At 39.1% G+C, this 15,327-nt stretch overlaps 1 protein-coding gene across 3 annotated transcripts in view; it reads left to right on the forward strand.

Moving 5' to 3' along the window:
- Nucleotides 1-15,327, forward strand: part of FHIT (fragile histidine triad diadenosine triphosphatase) — a 1,529,906-nt gene that overhangs the window by 594,759 nt on the left and 919,820 nt on the right. Inside the window, exon 4 of one of the 3 annotated variants that reach the window (XM_061396521.1) lies at nucleotides 4,185-4,284. The exons of the other annotated variants lie outside the window; for them this stretch is intronic. The gene's annotated coding sequence lies outside the window, so the exon portion shown is untranslated. The remainder of the gene's footprint in view (nucleotides 1-4,184; nucleotides 4,285-15,327) is intronic. 3 annotated transcript variants of the gene reach the window in all.

A 15,327-nucleotide genomic window follows, 5' to 3' on the forward strand; every position in this document is an offset into this window, starting at 1 on the left:
CCAAATCTCCTCAAGTGATTCTTGAGGATATTAAAAAGATTTTATTTATTTATTCTATTATTTTTAAAAATATATTAACTGATTTCATTAATTTTAAAAATATTTATTTTAAAATACTAATTATTTTTTAAAAATATTTATTTATTTAGGCTGTGCTGGAGCTTAGTTGTCACAGTGGGTTTTCCTTTGTGTCATGTGGGATCTTTCCTTGCAGCTGGCAAGGACTTTAATTTTTGGCACACAAGCTCTGGAGCACACAGTCTCAGTAGCTGTAGAACTGGGGCTTAGTTGCTCCACCTCATATAGTATCTTGGTTCACTGACCGGGTATGAATCCTAGTTGGATTCTTAACCACTGGACCACCAGGCAAGTCCCTGATTTTCTTTTAAGTTTTTATCTTTTTTCCCTAAATTGTCATATTTCCATGATGTAGTGTTTTCCGCTATTTTGCTTGCTCCTTTTATTTTCTATGTTGGCCTTCCTTGGCATGTTAGATTTCTGGTGATCTGTAGTTATATGTAAAAGAATAAGGCAATATAAGGGCTGTTTGCAAACCCTCAGAAGGTGGATGGGTCTTGTAAATGGCATGCTTAAAGGGTCCAAGTTTAGAGTGTGTGCATGGGAATGGGGTGGGGAGGAGCTTGACTTGCCAGAGTGAGGTTTTAACACCCATGATAATGGTCTAACTTCTGCCCAGACAAATGTTTACTGCCTTAAACCTAGTGGTGGCTTTAGGTTAACCCACCTAGAGAGCCAGGAGGCTGGGAATTCTATGTTATGTATACTGACTTGTTGCCTGGAAAATCCCATGGACAGAGGAGCCTGGTAGGCTGCAGGCCATGGGGTCGCTAAGAGTCGGACAGGACTTCACTTTCACTTTTCACTTTCATGAATTGGAGAAGGAAATGGCAACCCACTCCAGTGTTCTTGCCTGGAGAATCCCAGGGACAGGGGAACCTGGTGGGCTGCCGTCTATGGGGTCGCACAGAGTCGGACAGGACTGAAGTGACTTAGCAGTAGCAGTAGCATGCTGACTTGTAATTTGTAACCCTCTTTTCAGCTTTTCCACTCTCTGGTTTACTCACTATTTCTGAGAATTGAGTTTTCTGGGGTAGTGGTAGGCGGTATGCTCTCTCCTTTGCTGAAACCCCCTTTTAAGTTGTGGTTTCCTTTGCTGTGGCTTCTAAGTCAACAGACTTTTATTGAAATCACTCACCTTCTAACGGCTTCTTCCCATTCTCTCTGTGGTTATGGGTTAACATTTCTGTGCTCCTTTCGTATCATTTAGAAATAACTTTGGGTGAGAAAGGAGGTAAAATGGATTTTCTTAGTCCACCAGTGTGAACCAGAGCACATTCTTTTATAAAAGAGTGATTTTTCATAAGCCACATCCTCCAGCTTTTCATTTTATTTTCAACAGTTTGTTAATCTGACGCTTGATCAGCAGTCACACAAAGTTGCATAAACAGATCACTTACTAAATGGAACCCATAGAACATATACTTATGGGGGAAAAAAAAGTGTTCTGCTATTTTCTCTATGTCTCTTAACTGATATAACAAGGAGTTTTGTTTTGTTAGGCTTTAGTGAATTCAGAAAGGCTATTAACTTGCTTAAAAGTTGTATTTTATTTACTAAAGAAAACATAATCGGATATCTTCAATAAAAATGTTTCCCTTCTTACTCAGTAGATAAATGGGCAAAGACCTCAAGAGTAGATGTTCCAAATTAGAAACACAATTTGTAAAAAATATATGATGCTGTTCAATGACAGATTCAAATTAAAATAGGGTAAGATTAACAAAGATTTTAAAATATGATATTATTGGGAAAGCACGATAAGATGAATACTTTTATATACCTTTGGTACAAACAAGAAAATTTGGTACCAACTTTCAGGTACTTTAAAATGTTTATAATACTTAACCTACTGATTCCCCACTTTAGGAATTAAAATTAAGAAAACAATCAAAGGTTAAGATGGAGGTTTATTTTTCAAAATGCTCATTATAACATTATGTATAATAGCAAAACTCTAAATGATGCAACATACAAAAAAAATGTAAAATTTGGCATATCTATACCATGGAATACAGTCCATACATTAAAAGGATGTTTACAAATAGCTGTTACTCAACTATTTAAATGCTTAGATGTAATTTAGGTGAAAAGGAAATCTAGAAATGACATATATATTAAGGTATCAACCATTTGAAAAGAAAAAAAAAACAAGAAGGAACTATGCTGAAATTTTAACTGTGGTTGTCTTTTGTTGGTAGAATAGTGTGATATATTTTCTTTCTCTACTCATTAATGTTTTGTTGTATTTTCCAGGTGTTTTATACTGAATATGCTTGGAAAAACACTTTAAATCATGCATGTCTGACAGTAAACCTTTTAAAAATGTCACCAAATGACCCAGATGGCTTTTCCATGTGAACTCTTCACCTTTTTCTATCACAGAATCAAGAGTGGATTGTATAAAGCAGTGTATGGAGTGTTTTCCATTTTTGAAACTATCTCTCAGATATATCTGGAAAAGCTAGCTGGTATATTATGTTAGGTTTGCTGCTTTTCTCTCTGTTTCTTTATCTCACAAAGTCTGATTTATGTCAACATTAGCTACAAAAATATTCAGATTCTCTAGAAAGGGGAAACACAGTTGTACCTTTGACTGGAATTGGAGATGAAGTGATAAAACAGGAGACTGTGAGGCCGACCCTCAGTTTTAGTCCTGACTGACTCACTTGGTGACTGTTCTGAGTTTTTTCTTGTGAAAAATGAGAGCATTGCATTGGATGGTCTCAAAGGTCCTTATAATTCTTTTGCTATGAGTTTGCAGATATCTTACCCTGGCATAGAGCAGGTGAAACTAAAATACAGAAATGACTCAGTGAGAAGCATGCGTTCTACTGGTATGTTACTGTGCTGTTTTCTGTGCTTTAAAAAGAGCACTTTGGCTTTGTGAAGTAATAGATTTACATGTCCATTTGTAAAAACAGAGACACTAATAAGCCCGGTGTAAAAGGCACAATTGCTGAGATTTCTAGCTGTATTTTGGGTCTTGGAGGGACATCCTTTGCTATCTCAGAAGCATAGTACAGACTGGGGTATTTTTACCTACGGAATACAAAGGTAAGGTGGACAGATGATTTGTTTTGGTGCATTTGTTTCCCCTCCTCAATAATATGCATAGTCAGTGGAATTTTGTGTAAAAACAGAAATCTTTTTGGGGAATGGTGCTAGTACTTTGTTCAGGGAAAGCCTCGTGGGCCATGTGGGCTTTTGCCTTTTCTGTATATTGCTACTCTTCCTCTTGTCCTCCTTATTAATAAAAAAAATCCAAAATAGAAACTGTTATAGTCGTTTTTTTCAGATTATTAAAGGAATACCTACCATTTTTGTAAAATTAAAACTCAAAAATCCAACCCCACAGGAGAAGTTTTTTGAAAAATAAATATGATTTAGCATTCCACCACACAGTAATGACCTTAACTAACATGTGAAGGTATTTTCTCTCAGACTGTCTGTTTCACTTGTGCACACATACACAACATTCAAAATCAATATATCTAGTACCACTCTTTTGTAATGTTATCTTACAGTGGGCCGTGTCCATAGAATGTTACATCACCATCTGCATTTCCAGCATAGTATTGCCCTGTAGGGTGAAATGCTTAAATTTACGTACATCATTAAATTGCTTAAATTTACTTAAATTATTCCCCTTGATGCATTTTTAGTCTGCTTCCAACTTCTTAGAAGCAACACTGCAATGAGGAACCTTGTATGTATATGTGTGCAACCTGGTTCAATTGTTTCTCATGCAGAATTTCATGGAGATGGAATTTCGGTGTCAGAATGTAGATACATGTATGTGTGATATCATGGGTGGGCACGGAGGATATATGAATAGGCACCCACGGTGCTGAACCATCCTCCTTGAAGGCTGTTCCTACTGCTGCTTCTGCCTCCATCACCGCAGCTTTATTCCACTGCCCTCTGCTCTCCACACAGTGTTCCCTCAGATGTTTTCAGTAAAAGAGAAGGCCAGCAAACCCCTCTGGGAGGGGACTCTCTGGGTTTCATGCAAGTGTGACCTCAGTCAGGCAGGCCTGGGTCTGTTAGGCTCTTAGCAGGAGTGCAAGCTCTGCCCTTCCTTAGTATTTCATCTTCCTCTTTAGCCCTAGGGAAATTTTTGCTGAACTGGAAACACAGTAGGAGTGTTTTGCCTTTACTCCTTCACCGAATAGCAGGTGTCCAGGTTCTGACTGCCTGTTACACGTAAGTGCCCCTGCTCCTGTTTTTCCTGCATGTGGTTGGTGTTTTGAACATATTCAATGCTCTGTGTTATCTTTACTTGAGACTCCTACCCTCCCCCAATCACTATATTCGTTACCCTCAGCCTTTCAACCTGAGGCTGTAGACCAGGGTGAAAAAAATACCAACACACAATTGCTCTTAAGCTCAGAAAATTGATTTTCTTGATTTTAAGCGGGCATCATGAGTTGTTAACCCTGTTAGAAAAATACAAGTTGGATTTATGATTCCCTTACACAGGTAATTGGGCTCTAATTTTAAATTCTGAGACAATTGATTTACACTATATTGCATTATAACATAGCGAAAGTGCAACTGAATTCAGGTGATGTATGAATTTGAGCCTCCAATTATGCTATAAATTATTTTTGATTCTTTAACAAATGATGCCTAGGTTGACATCAACCTGTCATTGTTTCCTCTGTCTCCCCCTACTCTGTAATTTTCTCCTCTTTCTTCTCATTTCAGTTTTTTTTCTTTCTAACCTTGCAAGGCTCAGGAATGATGTACTTCAGAAACCCAAAACCTGCATGCTGCTGCTGCTGCTAAGTCGCTTCCGTCGTGTCCGACTCTGTGCGACCCCATAGACGGCAGCCTACCAGGCTCCTGCATACTAAGACATTAAAAGACAAATCTGTGCCTCATCCCTACTCACAAACTCTTATTAACATTTCATTTCAACCCACAACTTATTTCTAGTGGGTCACTAATTTTTTTGTCTTTATTGAATTTGTTACAATATTACTTGCGTTTTATGTTTTGGTCTTTTGGCCATGAGGCATGTAGGATCTTAGCTCCCCAACTAGGGATTGAACCCACACCCATGTGCATTCAAAGGGTGGAGTCCTAACCACTGGACTGCCAGGGAAGTCCCTCTGATACGTCACTGTTGTTGGCATTGCTTATGATATTTGCTACAAGCCACCAGTTATAAAAGTTACTTTCTTGGTGTAAGACACTTTCTCCAGGAGATTTCTTTTGGAATATCAATACTTGTCCTTTCCACGAGATCCTAGCTTTTAACAGGCTAGCTTTATCCTTTTCTTTCCCCCCACTTTGTGATAATTTCCCCCATTGTATTCATTTTTAGCTGGTTGCATTTTATGTATTTCTGCAAACATATCAAGTTGTTTATGGAAAAAGGGTTGAGTATAAATAAATAACACATGCTGCTGGAGTCAATTTCTGGAAGACTTGAGTTATCCAGGAATCAGAGGTAGTTAGTTGGAATCTGTATCTCAAACTTTGCATTCCTTTGGCAAGTCCTTGTTATTTTGAATAGGGGACTAATTTAAATGATGCTTTGAGCATTTGTCAGAGAGATTAAGAAGCAGAAGGAAAGGGCAAAGGAAAAAGCATGGTCATGGAAAGAACCCTTGACTGGGGTGAGAGAATCATTCCTTCTAGGAGGCTGTAGACAGATCACTTCCAGTTTCTTTCACTTCCCTCTGCAAAATGATTTCCTCAGTGTTGAGGCCCTTTCTAATTTAAGGAGTCTATATTTAAAGTTTTTAACTTTGGAGAAAATTCTAACCCCTGATTCATTATTACTCTTTGTGTTGCTTTTAATTCTCATCCTTCCTAAAAACGAATTAAATTACCTGCTGCAGAGTATCAATATTAAAACACTCAGCTCAATTGGATGGTGACCCTGAAAGAAATATTTTTTGCCTGGTTCTGCAGAAAGTAAAGATACTGGACTCTTTCACGTGCCTTTCCACAGGTATAGGGGGGTTTGTTTTCCTGAGTGTTCATGGTTAAAGGGATATTTCTATGGAGGACCACGTAGGGTTATGAAAGAAAGATATGAGGTGGCAGAGGAAAATTGCTGGGAAAATCAGTGTTGCATTAAAATGAAGAGCTCCTGCTGTACCCAGGACCACTTTGTGAGCATGTGCAATTCTGAGCTATTTAAAACATAAGCTAGAGCATCATAATTTCTGTATGATAACATTGCAGTTGTTGCTACTTGTGCTTTGGGTTACTTAGAAAGAATATTTTCCTTTTCGGTAAATTGTTTGGAGTAATACAGGGCAGGAAGTGTTCTGATGTAAATCAAGGCCAAGTGAAGCGAGTGAAACAGTTATCTTATGTGTTTTCCCCCATCTTTACCCTCTAGCTTTCATTACTCTGAGTAATTAAGTAATTTCACCCCTCCTCCTTCTCAGATCATTGGTGAGATGATTCTCAGATCATTTTTCCTTTCAAAAATCTGAATATTTTTTGTGATTTCACATTTGCTGACTCCCTCTAGGTTAAAGAAATTTCCTCTCCTAACACATAATCAAATTCTACTTTTTATAAGATCCTCTTAGAGAATCTTTTAAAATGTACTTTTTGGCTCATTAATCTGGTTGTTGTAGATCTTTGAGTATATATAGAAGGAAAAACTCTTAAAAGGGATTGAGTCTGGAAGTACCTTATATTTTATTGTAAATAGATGTAAAATTTATTTTTCAGCCCAAGATAAAGGATGATGGTTAGACATCTGACTTAACTGTGTATTAGAGAATTATTATTTTTAAACTCAAGCAGTTTACAGAATGCTTTCAGATGGACATGGACAAAATAGATTTAATATCACATTTTCACTTTGTGATTTATATATATATATATATATATATATATATGGAGAAGACTCTTGAGAGTCACTTGGACTGCAAGGAGATCCAACCAGTCCATTCTGAAGGAGATCAGCCCTGGGATTTCTTTGGAAGGAATGATGCTAAAGCTGAAACTCCAGTACTTTGGACACCTCATGCGAAGAGTTGACTCATTGGAAAAGACTCTGATGCTGGGAGGGATTGGGGGCAGGAGGAGAAGAGGACAACAGAGGATGAGATGGCTGGATGGCATCACTGACTCGATGGACCTGAGTCTCAGTGAACTCCAGGAGTTGGTGATGGACAGGGAGGCCTGGTGTGCTGCGATTCATGAGGTCACAAAGAGTCGGACATGACTGAGCGACTGATCTGATCTGATCTGATATAATTTTTACATTGTTTTTCCACATTATTTCTCATCTTAGGATATAAGAACTAGGACTTCGCTAGAATTTTCTGGTAATTGCATATTCTGTTAGCTGCAAATACTGTTAAGTAGCTTTTTAGAATACAACTCTGAGCTGATTGTTTAAAAAATATTTAAAAATCATTCTATTAAAAATTTGATCCAAATTTGGTAAAGCTGTTTCTGACCATCTGGGCTTTTGTAAAAGTTGAAAAATGTAAAGAAAGTAAAGTCACTCAGTCGTGTACGACTCTGCGACGCTATGGACTGTAGCCTACTGGGGGTCCTCCACCAATGGGATTTTCCAGGCAAGAGTGCTGGAATGGGTTGCCATTTCCTCCTCCAGAGGATCTTCCCAACCCAGGATCAAACCCGAGTCTCCCTCATTGCCAGCAGACACTTTACCATCTGAGCCACTAGGGAAGCCCTGGGCACTCACTATCAGGGGTGTCACCGACAGCTAGTAATGTGAGAGTAATTTAATGTATAAGGAATATTTTGCAAAGTTAGTTTAAGTCTGCATATTTCAAATAGATTTTATTTTTTCTAATCTGAGAATGTATGAAATGGAAAATTCTCAAGGTATGCTTTTGGTTATAAAATCTTTTATAATGATGGTGATCACCCAAACCAGCAGTGATCAGTGAGAGCTGATGATTACTACTGAATTAGGGAGTGCTAGGGCTCTTATTGGAGAAGGCAATGGCACCCCACTCCAGTACTCTTGCCTGGAAAATCCCATGGATGGAGGAGCCTGGTGGGCTATAGTCCATGGGTTCTCTAAGAGTCAGGCACGACTGAGCAACTTCACTTTCACTTTTCACTCTCATGCATTGGAGAAGGAAATGGCAACCCACTCCAGTGTTCTTGCCTGGAGAATCCCAGGGACGGGGGAGCCTGGTGGGCTGCCGGTCTATGGGGTCGCACAGAGTTGGACACGACTGAAGCGACTTAGCAGCAGCAGCAGGGCTCTTATATCAGCCTTAACTAGTTGAAATTGTTACTATGTATATGATATAGAATATCATATACACACATGTATGTATGGGCAGGTAGGGAACTGGCTGTTAGAATGGGTCTCTTCTTGTCTCAGTTTCCACGGAGGCACCTGTGAACTAGCTATTGAAAGACCTACCGTTCCATATGTAGACTGTCATGAGCCTGCCCCATGGCTTTTGAATATATGAGTCCAGAGGAGATTAGAGACAAAGTTTCTTTGGAGAGACCTGTGGTCATGCAACGAGTTGTCACCACCTTTTGGGAGAAATAGTAGTGAGTACTGTCTTGTAACATCAAGTCAGAGGAGGTCATCAAGAGGACTAATCAGAGAGCTCTGAATTGTACTTCTTGCATTTGGGGGACCCAGAAGCCTAATGTCTGAATCAAGCCTGAGGACTTTAGATTGGTCCACACACTGGGGTCTGACTCACCCTAGGAAATCCAAAAGACAAGGCAAAGACAGGTTGGCCAGTTGTGTGGGAACTAGCCTGCTTTCCCAATTTTTGTTCAGGGCATGAGATATGTGTTTCCTAGGGACCAGATATGTACTCTGCAGAGGAGAGAGCCAAGGAGGAATCACTGTGAGTCTAGTTCATTATGGTAACGGAAGGATAGGATACTGATAGGTATCCTGACAGGTGTACTGATAGGTTAGGTCCAAGGCAGATTCCTCCACAGGAAGAGGGTCACAAACAACAACCTAGAGCCTCTGGGAAACCTTTGCAGAGTCCATGGAAAGTCCCTCAGGAGAGTTCAGCACGAGCTCTCATTATCTGCCAGATATAGACGTGACTCCTGGATACATACCTGGGCAGGAGAGACCCAGAGAGAGCAGAGCCAGCTTGTAACAGAAGCTGCACAAGGAAGAGCTCTCCTGTCCTCTAGTTTCTTCAGCCTTTGGAGAATCCGAGTAATAGACAGTAAGTGAGGGAACAGCAAGCGGGATGTGGGGAGAAGGAGAAAATCACCATGGTCATCACCGCACTGCGGGTTTTCAGTGTGAAGCAGAGCCAGGCTGGGAAGGGGAGAGACAGGGGCAGGGATAGCAGTTTGACTAGTACAGGGTTTTGAAGCTTCTATTTTCTGTATTCACACTGTATTTGTAACCCAAAGTTGTTCTAGAACTGACATTACTTGGGAAAGGTAGTGGGAAACTATGGTCATGTATGTATATATTTTTTCTTTTTTAAAAAAAGCCTGACTGCAAGGTTATATGTGCATAGCATATACATGGAAAGAAGAATACAACTAGCCTGGTTTCATCAAAACACCTTTTTGCATTTGTGATCCTAGATCCAGGATTTACTTGGTATAGTCAGGAGGTTTTGCCAAGTGTTTGCCACTTTATCATTCATTTAATAAAGAAATCATATCTTCTGGTGTATTTTATATTGGGTAACTTAGAAACAATATGTAAACTTCCAAATCTTTCTCTGTGTGAAAATTGTCCAAATACAAGGAGAACTTGGGGTTAGTTTTAAATGTTTTAAAATCACTATTATGCAACATCCATCTGTCCACATGTGTAAATAAACATTGGAGTCAAGTTAATCAAGGTTTAAGTTACTGCTCCATGATTTATTAGATGATTAACCTTGGGAAATCTTGGTATTTCAAGTCCAGTTTCTTAATTTATAATGTTTACCAAATTTTGCTGCAGAGATTGCCAGAACTTATTCAAATGCAGTGTCAGAACTTGGAGAGGCTGGGTAGCATTCTAGGTTCATCACCCCCTGGTAAGCTAAGAGCAGCTCTTTTTCATTCTGCCTGATACTGAGCTCTACTTAACATTTCATTTATAGTAAAGGTTTCATGTCTGAAGATGAATTTTGAGCACTGTCTTCCTGCTTCTTGTATTGTCAAGAATAAAATGAGATAGATCAGGAAGAGGAGGCAGAACGACCACTGCTAAAAGCTTGGAAAGAAATCCCAGCTCTGTCTGTGTAGCCTTCAACAAATTACTTAATCTCTCTGTGTCTGGGCAAAGTACCTTATCACATGAGATCACGTATAGAGTCTGCATTAGCATAGCACCCACTCTAATATTCTTGGGCTTCCCTTGTGGCTCAACTGGTAAAGAATCTGCCTGCAATGTGGGAGACCTGGGTTTGATCCCTGGGTTGGGAAGATCCCCTGGAGAAAGGAAAGGCTACCCACTCCAGTATTCTGGCCTGGAGAATTCCATGGACTGTATAGTCCATGGAATTGCAAAGAGTCAGACACAAGTGAGCGACTTTCACTTTCCTGACATAAAACTTACTAAGCTTTGTCATTGTTATGTAAAACTCCTTGCATAGCAGCTACCACATAATGTGTTCAACAAATGTCAGCTTCCTTTTCTACTCTCTTGTCATTCATTCACTGCACCCTTTCTGAGTATGTCTAAGTGCAGTCTGCTCAACTAAACTTTATGGGGATTCAGAGATAAATAAGGTACCACACAGGATACATGAATATATAGCTCCTGACACATGTGACAAACAGATTCTGAATTGGATATAAAACAAAATGGAAATTTGACCGATTTTATTAGTCATAAAAGAGGCATTTAAGCATTGAAATCATAGAAGAATTTATTGCTTACCATTAGAATAAAAGTTTTAAGACCTTTTTTAAAACTGGGCTTAAGTTCCAATAAAACCTCACTTATCCAGAATATATCCACTCATTCTAGATTAACTGAGAATTCTAAAGTCCTTTGGGTTTCAGCTCCTCTTAAAAACCTTTAAAGAATTGTGTGGTTAACTTCCTGCATTAGTAAATAGGACCCAGGGTATGTGTTTTTTTGTTTCTTTTCTGGAGTACTTATAAGCAATTTCTTAAAACAGCAGTTATATAAATTACAGTCTATGAGATTAAGTTGGATATATGTGAATCTTAAGCATAATTTAAACATTTTTTTAAAAACCTCATTAAATGTTATTTTCTTATACAGGATATAAGAAAATGGGGTAGAAACTATCAGCTAATTGAGAGTTCCCTGTAATTTAGTTTTGGGGACAAAAAAAAAACACCTTACAATATTGTGTTATTAAAAGAATAAAACAAAATTCAGACTATTCCTTGAATGGAAGAATGTTCTCTTGTAGTGAAGACTCATTCATTCATCAATAATTGGTGCCTCCCATGAGCCAGACAGTACATAAGGTCCCCAAAATATGATGGCACATGAAGGCACACACAGTCCTTACCATGTGAAACTATTCAGCCAGGTAAGACAGAGTCATACCAAAATATGTGAAAGTTCTTCCATGAAGAACACGTTCTGGGTCTTACAGGAGTGTGCCTTGGGGTTTTTGAGCTCATTAGGGAAGCTGGCAAAGCTTTCCTTGGGAAGTGAGAATTGAGATGGAAGTAGGAGTTTGCAGGAGAATGGAGAGAAGCATGTAAAGTGTAGAGGACACATTTGATGCAAAGCCCCTGGTGGGAGGAAGCAGCATTGGCATCACTAGCCAAAACAGTCCCGCACGCCCCTGGGAGTAAGGGTAGCAGTGATAGGAGTTGCCCGTCAGAGGGCAGGGAAAGGTCAGTCCTTCAGGGACCAGTTGGCCAGAAGAAGGATTCCATAGCCTCACAAGGTGATGCTCCTCCCCATCAGTCCTTGGAGTTGGGTTTCCACCCATGGTAACTTGACTCTGACTTTTCTTTAATAGAATGATGGTTAAAGCCCCATGGAAAATACAACCAGCTTTCTCTACTTTTCTGTCCATGTAACTTGGAAGTGTTTTGTGTAGAAGAAAAGTTTTTAATTTACAAGTCCAAGTCTGAGCAGGCGGAACTACTTAACGGAATGTTCTGTGTATATAATTGTGAAACAATCTTTGATTACTTGTTCTCAGGCCACCTGTAAAATGCTTAGAAATATTCCCATTTTAACTAAGGATCTGAGGCCGTAGGTCCAGCTGAATTAGAGATTTTATCAAATGGCCGTAAGTTCTCTTTGCAGATTTGAAGACCTTATCTACTCCATGGGAGGAATTCTCCACCCTCTGCCTCCTAGTCTATTAGACAACTTGCCCTTCCCCGCTCTTTGACCCAGGAGACTGACCTCAGTAGACTGTATCACCTGGGCTGCCATGACTGCAGTTTCTGGTTTGTTTCAGTCAGTGGGAGATCCTGGAAATAGATGAGGTGACAGAAAGAGAGAAAGAGGTGGGAGGGCATTCTCTCTGTAGCCTGCCTTTCCCTCCACGTCTCCCGCTCTTGGTGGCAGCTGCAGCCTCACTTATCTCACGAGGCTCTGGCGCCACATTGCCTCCCTTTGCTCTTTTAGGCTAAGGGAGGTAAAGAGCGCATGCTGCAGGTAGGTGGTCCCAGGTATCTCAGCAGCCTTAACTTGGGACCCTGCCTGCACCTCTGAAAGGAGTTCCTATATTTAATTGTCTTCAAAGTTGCAGTCAAATGTGACTTCTGTCTGCTGAGATTCTGACTGATACCATCAGAATCTGTTTTCTGCTTCCTGTTTTATTCTCCCCCTCCTAATCCCTGGGTGAGCTTCTCAGTTGGTGATAACTGGGGACCAGAAGGACAGTGGTGAAATCCCCTGGATAACATGCACTCCCTTTCCTCACTCTGGGCTCAGAATAGACCTGTCTCCGGAGGAAGGAAGGGCACTGTTTGTCATCATGTATCTGCCTGGCTGTCATTCAGAACCTAATTGGACTCTCTTAAATTTCATTCTGTTCCTGCTTGTCATGTTTCTGGGCCCCTGAGACCTTTCTTTCGATGTGTGTTCTGAAGCAGGACATTTTGATGCAGCCATTTTGATGTGAACATTTTGATCTTCAGAGTGCAAAGAATAGGATTTTGGTCATATGCACGATAGATACCGGCATACATTCTCTGACTCTCTGCCCCATCCCTGAACTTTACCCTTACTTTACATTCTTCTTTTTTTTTTTACGTTTTTAAAAATAGAAATGACTATATATATTTTTTTCCTGAAATACTTTAAAGCAGGGGTCTCCAACCTCCGGGATCTAATGCCTGATGATCTGAAGTGGAGTTGATGTAATAATAATAGAAATAAAGTACACAATAAATGGAATGCACTTGGATCATCCTGAAATCATTGCCAAGCCCTTTGTCTGTGGAAAGATTGCCTTTCACGAAACTAGTTTCTGGTGCCAAAAACGTTAGGGACCATTGCTTTAAAGTGAATCCTGTACGTCATCTCATTTCACCTGTAAGTGCTCTTTTATGTTTCTTTAACAGATAGGGGCTGTAACTGTAGTACACACACAATGAAGGGAATGGTGATTCTTTAATATCTAATAAGTAGTTCATGTTCAGTTTTCTTCCATTCTCTATAAATTTTTTACCGTTGAGTTTTTCCGATCACATGCTGTACAATATTCATACATTGCACTTGGTTATTGTCTGCTAATTTCTAAGTCCTCTACTTTTTATTTGTTTATCGAAGTAACAGAAATACAGCAAAAGTGCCCAACTTAAGTCCTCATTGAATGCTTAGATGATGAACTGTCCATGTAACTACTACTCAGATAAAGACAGCGACATCTCTCACACCCCAGAAGTTGCCCAGTCATTATGTGTACACTTGCCTTCCAAGATAGCAACTGTTCTATTACCATGCTTTTTTTTTTTTTTTTTTACTTCACATGAATGGATTCACACAGATTGTCAGATTCTTGTGTGTTTTTGCTTTGGTAGAAATCTTTTAAAAAACTCAACTTAGGTGTGATTTGTGTGTAATAAACTGTGCTCATGTGAAATGTGTAGTTCAGTGAGTTTTAAAAGAGGGATGTGCCAGTGAAACCACCACCACAATTAAGACGCAGAGCATTTTTATCACCCTGAAAAGTTCCCTTGTCCCATATTGTAGTCATTCCCTCCCCCTAGTCCCAGCTTTCAGGCAACTATTAATTTATGTTCTGTCGCTAGGGATTGTTTTTTGCATTTTCTAGAATTTTTAATAAATTGAGTCATATGATATGTATTCTTTTTGTCTGGCTTCCTTCAGTGAGTATGATTTAGATAATTATCTGTGCAACTGCATGTATTACTAGTTTGTTTTTTTTATTGCTCACAACCATTCTATTATATAGGCAGCCCTCATTTTGTCAATATATTCATTTTGTGTATTCATTCATTGGTTTACATTAGGGTTGTTTACAGATTTGGATTATTATGAATAAAACTGCTTGTAGTACAGATATTTTTCTGGGCATATTTTTATTTCTCTTGGATAAACAAATACTGGAGAGTGAAGTGTCTGAGTTGTGTATTATGAATACATGGAAAATTTTAAAGAAACGGCATAACACTTCTTCAAAGTGGTTGTACCATTTTACATTCACAGAATCAATTTATGAGCCTTGCAATGGTTCTACATCCTTGCCAACCCTTGGGAAGGTTGCTCTTAGAAATTTTAATTTAATCTCGTTTCACTTTTAATTTGTATTTCCTGATAACTGATGATGTTGATCACGTTTTCATGTTATTGTTTGCCATCTGTATAAACTCTTTTGTGAAGTATCTTCACATCTTTGCTTCTTTTTTTTTCTTTGATTTTTAGGAGTTCTTTATGTATTCTGCATACAAATCCTTCGTCAGATATGTATGCTGCAGATGTTTTCCTCTGTTACATGACAGTGGCTTTTAAAAAGCAATTTTAAATTTTCACTTATTATTCCCTTTGTTCCTTTCTAAGAAATCTTGTTCTAGTCCAAGGTTGCAAAGATTTTTTTTTCCTGTGATTTATCCTAGAAGTGTGGTCTATGATCTATTTTGATGGAATATTTATGTATGGTATAAAGTAAGGGTCAGCACTCTGCAACTCCCCCCCCACAATATGGTGCCCAGTTGTTCTAGCAGTTTTATCAAAAAGATACTGTATTCCCCCATTGCATTTCCTTGCATTGTTGTCAAAAATAAATTGACCATTTCTGTGTGGGTCTATTTCTAGACTCCTCAATCTGTTCCCTTGATTCATTCATGTATCCTTTCATTAATAACACACTGTTTTGATTAGTGTGG

Source organism: Bos javanicus, chromosome 22 (genome assembly GCF_032452875.1).
Source record: "Bos javanicus breed banteng chromosome 22, ARS-OSU_banteng_1.0, whole genome shotgun sequence".
NCBI lineage: Eukaryota > Metazoa > Chordata > Mammalia > Artiodactyla > Bovidae > Bos > Bos javanicus.